The sequence below is a fragment of the Haemaphysalis longicornis genome, unplaced genomic scaffold (assembly GCF_048455015.1).
Source record: "Haemaphysalis longicornis isolate Haplotype H1 unplaced genomic scaffold, Haemaphysalis longicornis Haplotype H1 scaffold_9, whole genome shotgun sequence".
NCBI lineage: Eukaryota > Metazoa > Arthropoda > Arachnida > Ixodida > Ixodidae > Haemaphysalis > Haemaphysalis longicornis.
This window is the reverse complement of record NW_027526460.1, coordinates 155015917-155026485: the sequence shown is the minus strand read 5'-3', so window position 1 is coordinate 155026485 and position 10569 is coordinate 155015917.

Below are 10569 nucleotides of genomic sequence, written 5' to 3'. Positions count from 1 at the left end.
TTTGGTAAGAGGAGATTTAACGCATTGTTGACTTCATTAGCCTAGTGAAACTTCAGCAACTTCATCTTAGCAGACATGTATGGGGCTCCCCTTTGACGGCAGCTTTGCGGTACTGAAGAAATAACTTTAAAGGGGTGGTGGTATTTTGTTTGTAATTAATCTGCGACTACCAAATATTCACAGCGGAGCTGTCCTGGGGCTGGGCTTGACAACAGTGTATGCTGGTGTCGTGTCGCGCTCCTTCCAGAGCAGGTTTCTCGGCCCCGGCAAAACCCGTTCCTAATATAGAAAAAAAATCATACGAATAAACAAAACGCCTTAGGCCCTCCATATTGTAATAAAATGCGGGTTTTATTGCCCCTAAAGAAATGACTTCCCAGCAACGCGCTTATGTGTTGAGCTGAAGTCGAATCTAGGGAGATCGGTGGAAGCTTGGTTTCGGTCGGCTACCGTTTTTACATTGTGTTGAACAGTGAATCATGGCTATCTACAGAGGAAGTATGAATGCAGAAACCGGCTCTAACTTTTGTGTTGTCGAAAGTACCCCGAAAAATCTATATGACAATAACTCGTTAACAACACTCTTCCATTACACCGAGTTTGATTTACTTGTGACAGTTGATAGTGAAGTTGTAAACGTTAAGGAATTACTGTCTGCTATCAATACATACCCATCAAAGGACGGAGTATGGTTGCGTAAAACGGATGAAGCGGTTGCGTTACCGGAACAATGCGAAAAAAATTACGTAACGATTATCCACGAAGTAGGCGGCAACATTACTCGACATAGCTTCGCTATTGGTTTTCTTCACAGAGCGGAAGGGAACTTTTTTTTTATCATAGCAACTGCGGAAAGCTCTCTGAGCTTACATAGTCGTCACTGCAGCTGAACAAAGGACTATCTTTTCTGAAGTGAGTTTCGCAAAGGACGAGTTTGACACATCTTTTCTAACCATGTTCTCCCAATAGACGCTCATGTGATGAACACACAGCGGAATTCCGAAACGTGTAAAAAACCACTCAGAAGTACACATTTATTGCGAGCAAATGAAACTCAGGTTAATGCTCGAGTTGGCCTAGAAGCAAATGGTACTGTATATTTTAAAGACGCCAGTGTCTTTTGAGCTTCTTTAACGCAATAGGTATTGTAGGTTTGCTGTTTCTGTCTCTTTCACTTGACACTTGTTTCAACCGCCCTGCCAGACATCTCGTGAAAGAACGCTTGGACACGAATTATAAATGCGCACGACCTCATTTTAATGTTTTAAAAGTGCTCTAATGGTTTTTATGTCCATAATATATCTAAAAACTGTAGGTGGTATTGCAGTCCAACCACAGCTACATAAGCGGGCGTACCAGCGCCCCTTTCTATGGGCCACGTTAGGCCCCTTGTTACCATAACAATTGCAGAAATGACGATTTAAAAACAACGCTTTAAAACGATATGACCAACCAAATAAAATAAAGAAAATTTCAGCCATGGCGGCTCTAAAAAACAACAAAGAACCCCAAGAACGGCGCGCTGATCGTGCTAATGCTAGAAAATTGGAGTTAGACAAACCTGTATATAATTTATCATAAAAGGAACATGAAGTAGGGGAAGAGGGTGATGGACGAAGGAAATGGGAGAGCGTGGTACGTGGCAATGGCGGGAGGAGACTATTATCGTTTGACAACAGAGCAGCAAAATAATTGATTGATTGTAGGGTTTAACGCGCCAACTCAAAGGAGGCGATGAGGCGTGCCGTAGTGGAGGGCTCCGGATTAATTTTGACCACCTGGGAATATTTAACGTGCGCCGAAATCTCGTACACACGAACGTTTTTGCTTTTCGCCTCCATCCGAAAAGCGGCCGCCGCCGCCGGGAATCGATGCCGCGACCTCGTGCTCAGCCACTCAGCCACCACGGCAGGTCAAAGCAGCAAAATAAATTACATTGCCGAAAGAATTCACGTTGTATTGGGAGTAACAAATAATTTCCGAGACCTTTGGGTTCGCCACAAAGGTTGTTCTGCTAACAGCGACAAACAGGAGACCGTCCCGCAAACTCGCCCTGTGCAGCTAAACTCCCAAACCACTTCGTAAGTGCAGCCTGACCTGAGAGCTAAACATAGCTACGATGCATCAGCAGACAATTTTTCACGAGTAGTCTTGTGAAATACCTCAGTTTGCTAAAACATTTTCCGAACAAGCGTCTTTACGTATGCGCAACGTTACTGTACACATCAAAACATTCATTGTACATATAAACAAACGTTTGTCTTTTTTTCAGTGTGCATGCTCTGGGTCAAAAGTGAGTTGGTCGACAACATCTCAGAGCAGTGCATTCAAGCATACGAGAAGTTCTGTGGAAAGGGAGTTTCGCTTTACGACAAGGATACATGCGGCGGTAAATCAGGAGCTCTCTAGCCGTGATTTCGAGAAGAAAGCCGCATATCCGCTGTATTGTGACGCCAGAATGAACCCAACATTTCATATTGATGCAGCTTTCTTTCCACAGAGTCACTTCTGTATCTTCAAAAATAGCAAATATGGAACTGCATCCACAGGATACTGCGGCTTCGAAATTGCAAGAGAAAAATTGAGTAATGAATTAAAATATACCAAGAAATTCAGAAATAAAATTTGCGAGTAAATATTGTTTTCCTGTGTGTTTTTGTCGAGAAAATATGTTCCATCAGGTCATGGTTACAATAACTGTGGAAATGTTACTGCACGGTGTTATGTTTTGTTTAAGTGCCGCTACGTACATGAATGGTGTGACGGCTATTGGGCAGATTGGTACATAAAAGCGCACAAAACTATAAAGGTGATTTTTGTGCTTGTCGGTATCTTGAGGCCAGCAACGTGTCCAGGAAGATCAAATTTTGAGCCCAACAACGTGTCCAGCAACGTCAAGGTTATGGTACGTCAAGCTTCGGATACCGGATGGCAACGTTATATATTAAAGCGTTTTATTAGAGCCAACTTCAAGCGTCATATAGACCATAAGGACACCAAGCAGCCACATAAAGTGTCCCTGCCTAAGGAGCGGGATGCGGGTGGTACCCATCTTGCAGGCAGAAGGAAATTCTGATGAGACGGTACTTGCGACAAGCCGACAAAGGGCACTTTGGTAACAGGTTAGGTCGACAGACAACTGGTGGCGCCGCTTCTTTGTAGCGAGAGAGAGAGAAACACCTTCATTTCGCAATAATGTGAGAGTGGTTGTTAAGTACAGGAGCCCATGTGCGGTCCAGGCTGCCGTAGGCCTAGTAACAAGCAGGACCTCGTCCTCAGGTTGACAGCTGGACAGCAGTATCTCCCACTGCTCAGGGGGAGGGCACGGGTTCAGGGTGGTGGGTCTGAGTTTTTTGTGCAGTCGAATAATATTTGTGTTAGAGTTCCTGGTTACTGACAGAATTTAGACTTATAAGAGTACTGAGTACGAAAGAGTAAATGCATACGGATGGGGTGGGGAAAAGTGCCTCCTTGAATTTGTCTGAGTGTGATTTCTTGGCTTTTGGTCAAACATGTGTGGGGATTTTTGAGCGAAGTGTTGCAAAAAGTTATGCTCCCGCATTTGGAAGTGCAGGAACACAGTTGCCTATTGACAACGAGATGACTATTACCTTGTCAGTTTCGAAAAGTGACAAGCAGTCCAACTCTTCTTATGACGACAATATTCAGCGGCTTGAGCAGATTCTACAATAATGTGTATGGTGGTGCTCAGCGTACAATATGGCGGATAATATCAAAACAAAAATTTCTAAAATGTAATCACATAGCCACTACGGCAATACACTATGCCCCCCTTTTTGAACGTTTCTTTTTTCACTAAGGCCAGCACGCCTCTCAACTTTCGAGAGCAAGTTGACTAATACCAACATGTTCTGCTACTGAAAAATGCATCGCGCTCAAAGATACCATGGTTCGTGCACCGGTCCTCCTAGCCAACGAAATATTTACCATACGTTTTATCACTCTATTTCCGTGTGCATAAACCCGTGTGATTGATTTCCGTTATGCCATTATTCCCAGGAATGCATAGGCAGCTGTGATACTGTACATGAAAAAGCAGTATATGTCTGTTCTCACGGGATATACTTTTCACGTTGTGCATAAGGCAAAATATATTGGGCGCCAAAGGGAGCAAAAAAGTTCAAAGAGTACGTGCTTTGCCGTTACGTTTTTCTAAGTGTGAGTTACACCATCAGTGTAATAGGCTAAACATATTTTCGGTTTAAATTAAACCCATGATGTCTGGTTGTAAGGTACAAATCTTCAAGCGGAGTTCTTTTAACACGCAAACATTTATGAGGTCGTAGAGGCCGCGAGTGGTGCTGCCATGTTCACGCCATCATTTATGTGTGGCCGACTAAGTTTGCTCGACGCAGCCGGAACACCAGGGTGGCCAAGGCTGTGCAGTGTCCCAGTGTGTGGCGTCCTTCCGAGTTGACGTTTCAAAGGGCTGTGGATGTGGCTTCCAAGTCCTGTCATGCTCGAAACATGCAAAGTTATGTCTGAAAAAGCGTGTCCACGTGTTCTAAGAAACATATTTACTTTTGTTTAAACAATCATGAGTCATTTGACGCTGTGAATGCGGATGACTAGCTGATTTTTTTAGCACACTTCACAGAGGCCAGAGATAATTTCGGTAAAAAGTACCAGCACATTTTATTGCTCCTCAGTAGTTACGGTGGTCATGCATAAGAAGGACGCACATGCACGCGCACATTTTCATTTTTGCTATATCGGTTGATTGGTAATTTATTTCTTTACTCCTAATATTTTCGGTACCAAGAGGCAATACAAAAAGGAGGGGGTGTGCAGAACTAGTACATACGTGGCTGAACATAATTAAAAGGGCAGGTGGGGTCCAAGTTCGCCTGACTAAAATCTCCGGCTGTGAAATTTGATGTGTAGTAGTGTAGTGGATGAATCAGTCACTCGAGTGGGCTCAGCGATTAAATTCTGAAAGTCAAATGATCTCAATAAATATTCGTAATTTATGTGCATGGCGCTATGTGCGTCAATATTTAGGACCCCAACTATTACGGTCGCTCCTTTGTGATCTCGTGTTACTGACGTATCGTTTTAAATTTTTCCGGAAACGAATTGACACAACAATTCGGAGGCCGATAAGCAACGCCTACCTTAAGGTACAATTGAAGCATAACAAGGGATACGATGAACAGTGTACTGCAAGTGATACATGATGGGACTGAAAATGAGCTTTCACTTTTGATAAAGAGCGCAACACCATCGCCCCGCGAACGGGATACGCACGCGTTTGATAACAGGGTATACCAAGGAATTATTATATTTTCAACCACTCTTAGCAATATTTCTGTGGTTGCTACCACGTCAAAATTTTGCACTTGCTCTGCTAAGAACAAAACAAGCTGATTGACGTTTTTTTCTTATGCTGCGTACATTGCAGCAAAAAAAGACGTGCATGTTATACCTGCCTTGTTGGCGACAGACATTGCCTTGAATGGAAATTCAACACGGGTGACAAATACACATCTTTACGCAATCTTGTCGATATCCTCCTCGCAGGCAACGGGAACCGCTCGTAGTTTTCAGTTTTCCTGGGCAGAATGTTGATTGATTGATTGTAGGGTTTAACGCGCCGACGCAACGCAGGCGATGAGTCGCGCCGTAATGGAGGGCTCCGGATAAATTTTGACCACCTGGGGGTCTACGTGCGCCGAAATCTCGTACACACGGGCGTGTGGGCAGAATGTTTTCTTCAGATACCGAAGAGAATTCCCAATTTTTTTTTCTCGCTTGGCTTGAATTGCCTTACCGCAAAATCTTGCTCTCCGGGCAAAGGGCCTCATTCGCGTATGCTGGCTCACTGGTATCAAAACAAGTGCTCGTTCGTTCAATATGTCCTTTTTAGCAGACTGCAAGAGTTTGTCGCGTTTGCATTTAGATACAAATTTGGTGATCACGTTAGGGGGACAGTTTTACGCGTGGGAACTCGGGGAATAACGTCTACATCAGCCATTGTCTCGTCGGTGTCGAGGCCGAATGCTATTGTGGTTACAATTGTGCCTAGGGCGTATTTGCCATTCATTGGAATGCCCTTCAAGTCTAGGTTGGACCTTCCATTGTATTGTTTCCGTTCAACTAGCTCCTTTTTACTTTACGTTCTGCGGCAACCCTGGTGTTTTCTTTATGTTCCTCTAGACTTTGTTTCTTTTTTTTCCAGTCGGAAGTCCTTGACGTCTACCCTAAATTCTTCAAAACGTTCATTTATGAACTTCATGGAAGCTTTCACAGACGTAATTTGTTCCTGATTTCACGTGTTCGAGGAATAAACCTTCTTTAGCTGACATCCTAGTTCAGTCAGCGCTTCGACGAACGTCGTGGTCAATTTAACTTGGACCCTGGTTATTATTTCTCTTGCACTGCCAAGGGCATTCTCCCAAAGGTCTTTAGCCACATGAGACAGAGTATCACACTATCCCGTGGCCATTTGGGCAGCAAAATGCACAAAAACAAATCTGGAGATCAAACAGGCCCACAGGCCTCTCATCAGTTCTAAATACAAAGACGGGTAGCAACTTCAAAGCCACCTGCGGTGCGTTGAAAGTGCGATTAGTGCATGTGTCGACACGGCTGCTGAGACAAGTGTGAACGGTCAGCTTTTCTCGCTGTCCGATTTATGTAGGCGATGGTGACTCTTCCCCTGCAGCGATGCCGAATTGAGCGTGACGCGTTCAATTGCAGTTTCGCCATCGGTGCGTGAGAGCACGGTTTTTCCCTTATATGGACGACGGGCCGAAGTGCCTGCCGTGCGCTGAAAGTGCGATTGCGGCATGTGTCGACACGGCTACTTGTACCAGTCGGGTAAATAAAATGTCCAGTTCAATGGCTCACCGCGGCAGGAGGGGGCCGGGGCCAGAGAGGAGATTAACGGACCAAACAGGGGATGAAACTGGGAGCAGACCGGGTATGCCGGACTGCACGCCTACCTGTAGATAGCTTGACCAATGTTATTGGTTTTCTGACTACCTGTGATTTTGTACCCCTTCGTTGTCTTGCTTTCCCACATTCTTATCTTTATCTGGCTTCGTCACTTTCTTCTCTCTTCTCGTCTTAACACCTTACATAGGCCACCGGCAAATGCACGAAGTAAAGAAAATTAAGCAGAAACCTAGAGCAAGCTACGTGGCGGCAGTTCACATCACCGGAACAATGGCTAATGGTGGGCTATGTCTTTACAAGATGTCAACAACGGACCTATTTCCAAGGTGCTGGTGGTGGTGGCCCGGACAATGGCGCATACCCACTTAGGGGATCGGCCAAGAAGAGTTATGTTTTCATAACAATCAATCATGCGAGGCAAAATAACGGAGCAGAAGAAAGAATTTGGTGTAGGTTAATGAGAGAGAGAGAACAAACACGAAAAAAAACAACAGAGAGAAGAGTAGGAAAACTATAGTATAAGTCAGCCTAATCGGAATGTTTTTTTACACTGCAGACGAGCTGTCTCCGAATTGAAGGAGTGGATGGCGTTGCACACGTCTCAAGGGGGTATTATAGCTGTGGCCGGCATGCGTGCCGCTCACATCGTCGTCGTCGTCGGTGGACGATGAGCGTAGGGCTACGCGATAGTTTTCTGTTCTTTCCTTTCGCGTGACAAAGTCATGTGGGGCAACCAAAATTGCTTATTGAGCATGGAAACATTTATTTGAATAATTTACCAGAAGTAAATTAATATAGCGCATTCATTACTGATGGAATGCCTTTTCCAATCGAGAAACGCCGACGTTTCGTGCGCGTGTGTGGCTTGCTGCGAAAATCAGCCACTGCGCCAACATTCAAAACACGAATGGTATTTGTAACTACATAAAAGAACGGCTCACATCGTCTACGTTTCATTATTCCCTGGAATTAACTGCGCAAAATAGTGATGCAGTAAATCTAAGGTCCATGCACGAACTCTGGAGGCAGGCAGTCCTATCCTGACTGGCTTTCCAGATTAAAATTTCTTCACAGTAGCCACACTATCCTATTTTGGCAGCATTTTTAAAACACAATGTTCAGCTTTGGGCCCATCGCCTCGGTAAATACAAACAGGTCTTCTCCTGCAAGTGGTGCGACTTTCAGAAGTCTACTTCCCACTATTGCGTGGCCATCACTGAAGGCTGTATATTATGAACGCCAACAATATTACGTCACAAAGTACCCCGTCATTATTTCGAACAGTAAAGACAAATGTCTCGTGCGGGATTCAATTCTTCAACGTTCATCTAAACAATTCTAATACGTTCCCACCACTAATGAGACGTAGCGACCGACCTGAGTGAGTGGCGATTCAAAATCTACACAGGCAGAAAGCTAGTAAAGAAGACTTGCTGTTCGTGTGATGTTTATAAAGCGGTGTTTTTTTTTTTTTTCGCCAGACGGAGATTTTTTGCTTGTATACGGAGCACGGGAGCGGCGGCCGAACTGCATCGCTGCGCCGCGTATGGGCGCTGACGGGAACCAAGAAGCGCCGGCCTAAGAGTGTGTTCGCACCGTAGAGTTTCATACTAACATATACTAGAGGGAAATCTCGCGCGCCTGTCTAGGAGCTGCGCTTCGGCGAGCGTTCCGTCATGTATCGGGCAGGCACGTTCCACTTGTCCTTGGCATGGCTCATGCACAGGCTGAAAAGTTGGCTTTGGCTGCAAAAAAGCAACAATATTACTCTAGAAGGTGCATAACATTTGTTTTGTTATTAAAAAATTTAACCTCCAAAAAGAACAATTTGTCAGCGATTATTTTGAAGCTTCACGCATGATAACCAAGGAAAAAATGTTCCCCTTTTTTGTTGATTTTGGCTTCAAGAAAAAAAAAGAAGCCTTGTAGCTAACAAAGCCAAGTAGGCGAGAAACGTTGCTAGCGGCAATAGCGTGACCCACGGCGGCCTTCGACTGCAGCGACAGATTTCCCTCTAGTATATAGTAGTATGAAACTATATGCTTCGCACTGCACCCGCCACCCTATCGGATGTGTTTAGTCGCCGCCATGGAGGAAAGAAAAGCTTAGGAGAGGCCCTGACGTCACACCCAGCGCAGCCGGAAACGCCATTTCTGTAAGTCGAATGGCGGACCATTGGCCCTCCATGCTAGAGTGTACTAGAAGTTTTAGAGTGGCCCGAGCGGCGGCCTCTCCCATTGCTCCGCCGGGTCGACTTACGCGCAGAAAATAAAACCGGTATAGCGGCGGCGCTGCTGTCGCCGACAACTGAACAGCCGACGCTCCCCGGCACCTGCGCGCGGCAAGATTTGCTTTGCTCGCTGCGGTGTTTTGTGCTTGCTCTGCTGATTTAGTTTGAATTATGAGGTTTAACGCGCCCGCGCTACACAGGCGATGAGGCAAGCGGTAGTGGAGGGCTCCGGGTTAATTTTGACCATTTGGAGATCTTTAGCATGCGCCGAAATCTCGAAGACACGAGCGCTTTTCGCTTTTATCCTCCATCGCAAGAGCGGCTGCCGCGGCCGGGAATCAAACCCGCACCTTTGGTCAGCTAAATCTACTTTGGTGATTTAGAAAGTAGACGCAGACCGTTATGACTCCGCTTGATCAAACTTTAAACTAGTACGACCCAACATTTATCTAACCCCCTCCTCCCTTCCCCCCCCAAATACTTTCTCATGTTTTGATGCGTATTCTGAGAACGTTGTTGATCTACAGTAATCTCTCGTTAACTCAAAGTCGTAAAATTAGCTGAAAATTTCGAGATAAGCGCGGAGTTTCGAGTTAATTAAGTCAAATGCAGGAAATTTGTGGCTAGGTCCCTGAAATAGTAGCTAGTGCTTCTAACAAAAGCACTATTGCACAGGGGAGATTTTGTTATAAAGGCAAAATATTTCGCAGGAAAAAGAAACTTTTATTATTGCAGAAGAAAGAACTGTTTTGTGCTCGGCTGTGTCGCGTTCGCATCTGCATACCAGAAAAGCCTACTCGAGCTTCTCAATGCATCGTATGAATTAGTGGTCGCCACCGCTACATTCTACCTTGCTACGAAGTAGAAGCAGCATCTATGTTGTATCGGCCGTTGTTGTATGTTGTATCTGCCGTCGAAGTCACTTCTGGGGGCTCCTCCTCCTCTGCATGATCAGCTGCGTCGTCCACAGCTTTCTCAATGATGTACGCGTCAGACAGCATTCCGGTAACGGGGACGCGTAGTCCGCGTAATTAAACTTGCATTTCACGGCCGCGTTCGGTGCGTAGTGGGAGCAAGCATTCGAACGGGAACCTTATCAGCTGCCTGTAGCGGACTTTGCCTTGTGTCCTCTCTGCCAGTATTTCAATATATCCGTGGTCCTCCGAAAAAAAAAAAAACCTTTCGAGATAAAGCGGGCAAATGCGTATGGCCTATGGGAGGTAAACACACTGTAAGAAAAAGTTTCGAGAATATATTCTGAGATAGCATGAGTTCAAGTTAACGAGGGATTAATTTGACGGACAGGCACCAGGAATGTTTTCCCTTGCCCTTCTTGACTCTTCGCGTGAAGCAAAAGCGGCGGGGCGCACATTCTATAGGCTGAAAAAAGTTTGCTGTTTTTTTTTACGTTCCTATTTGGA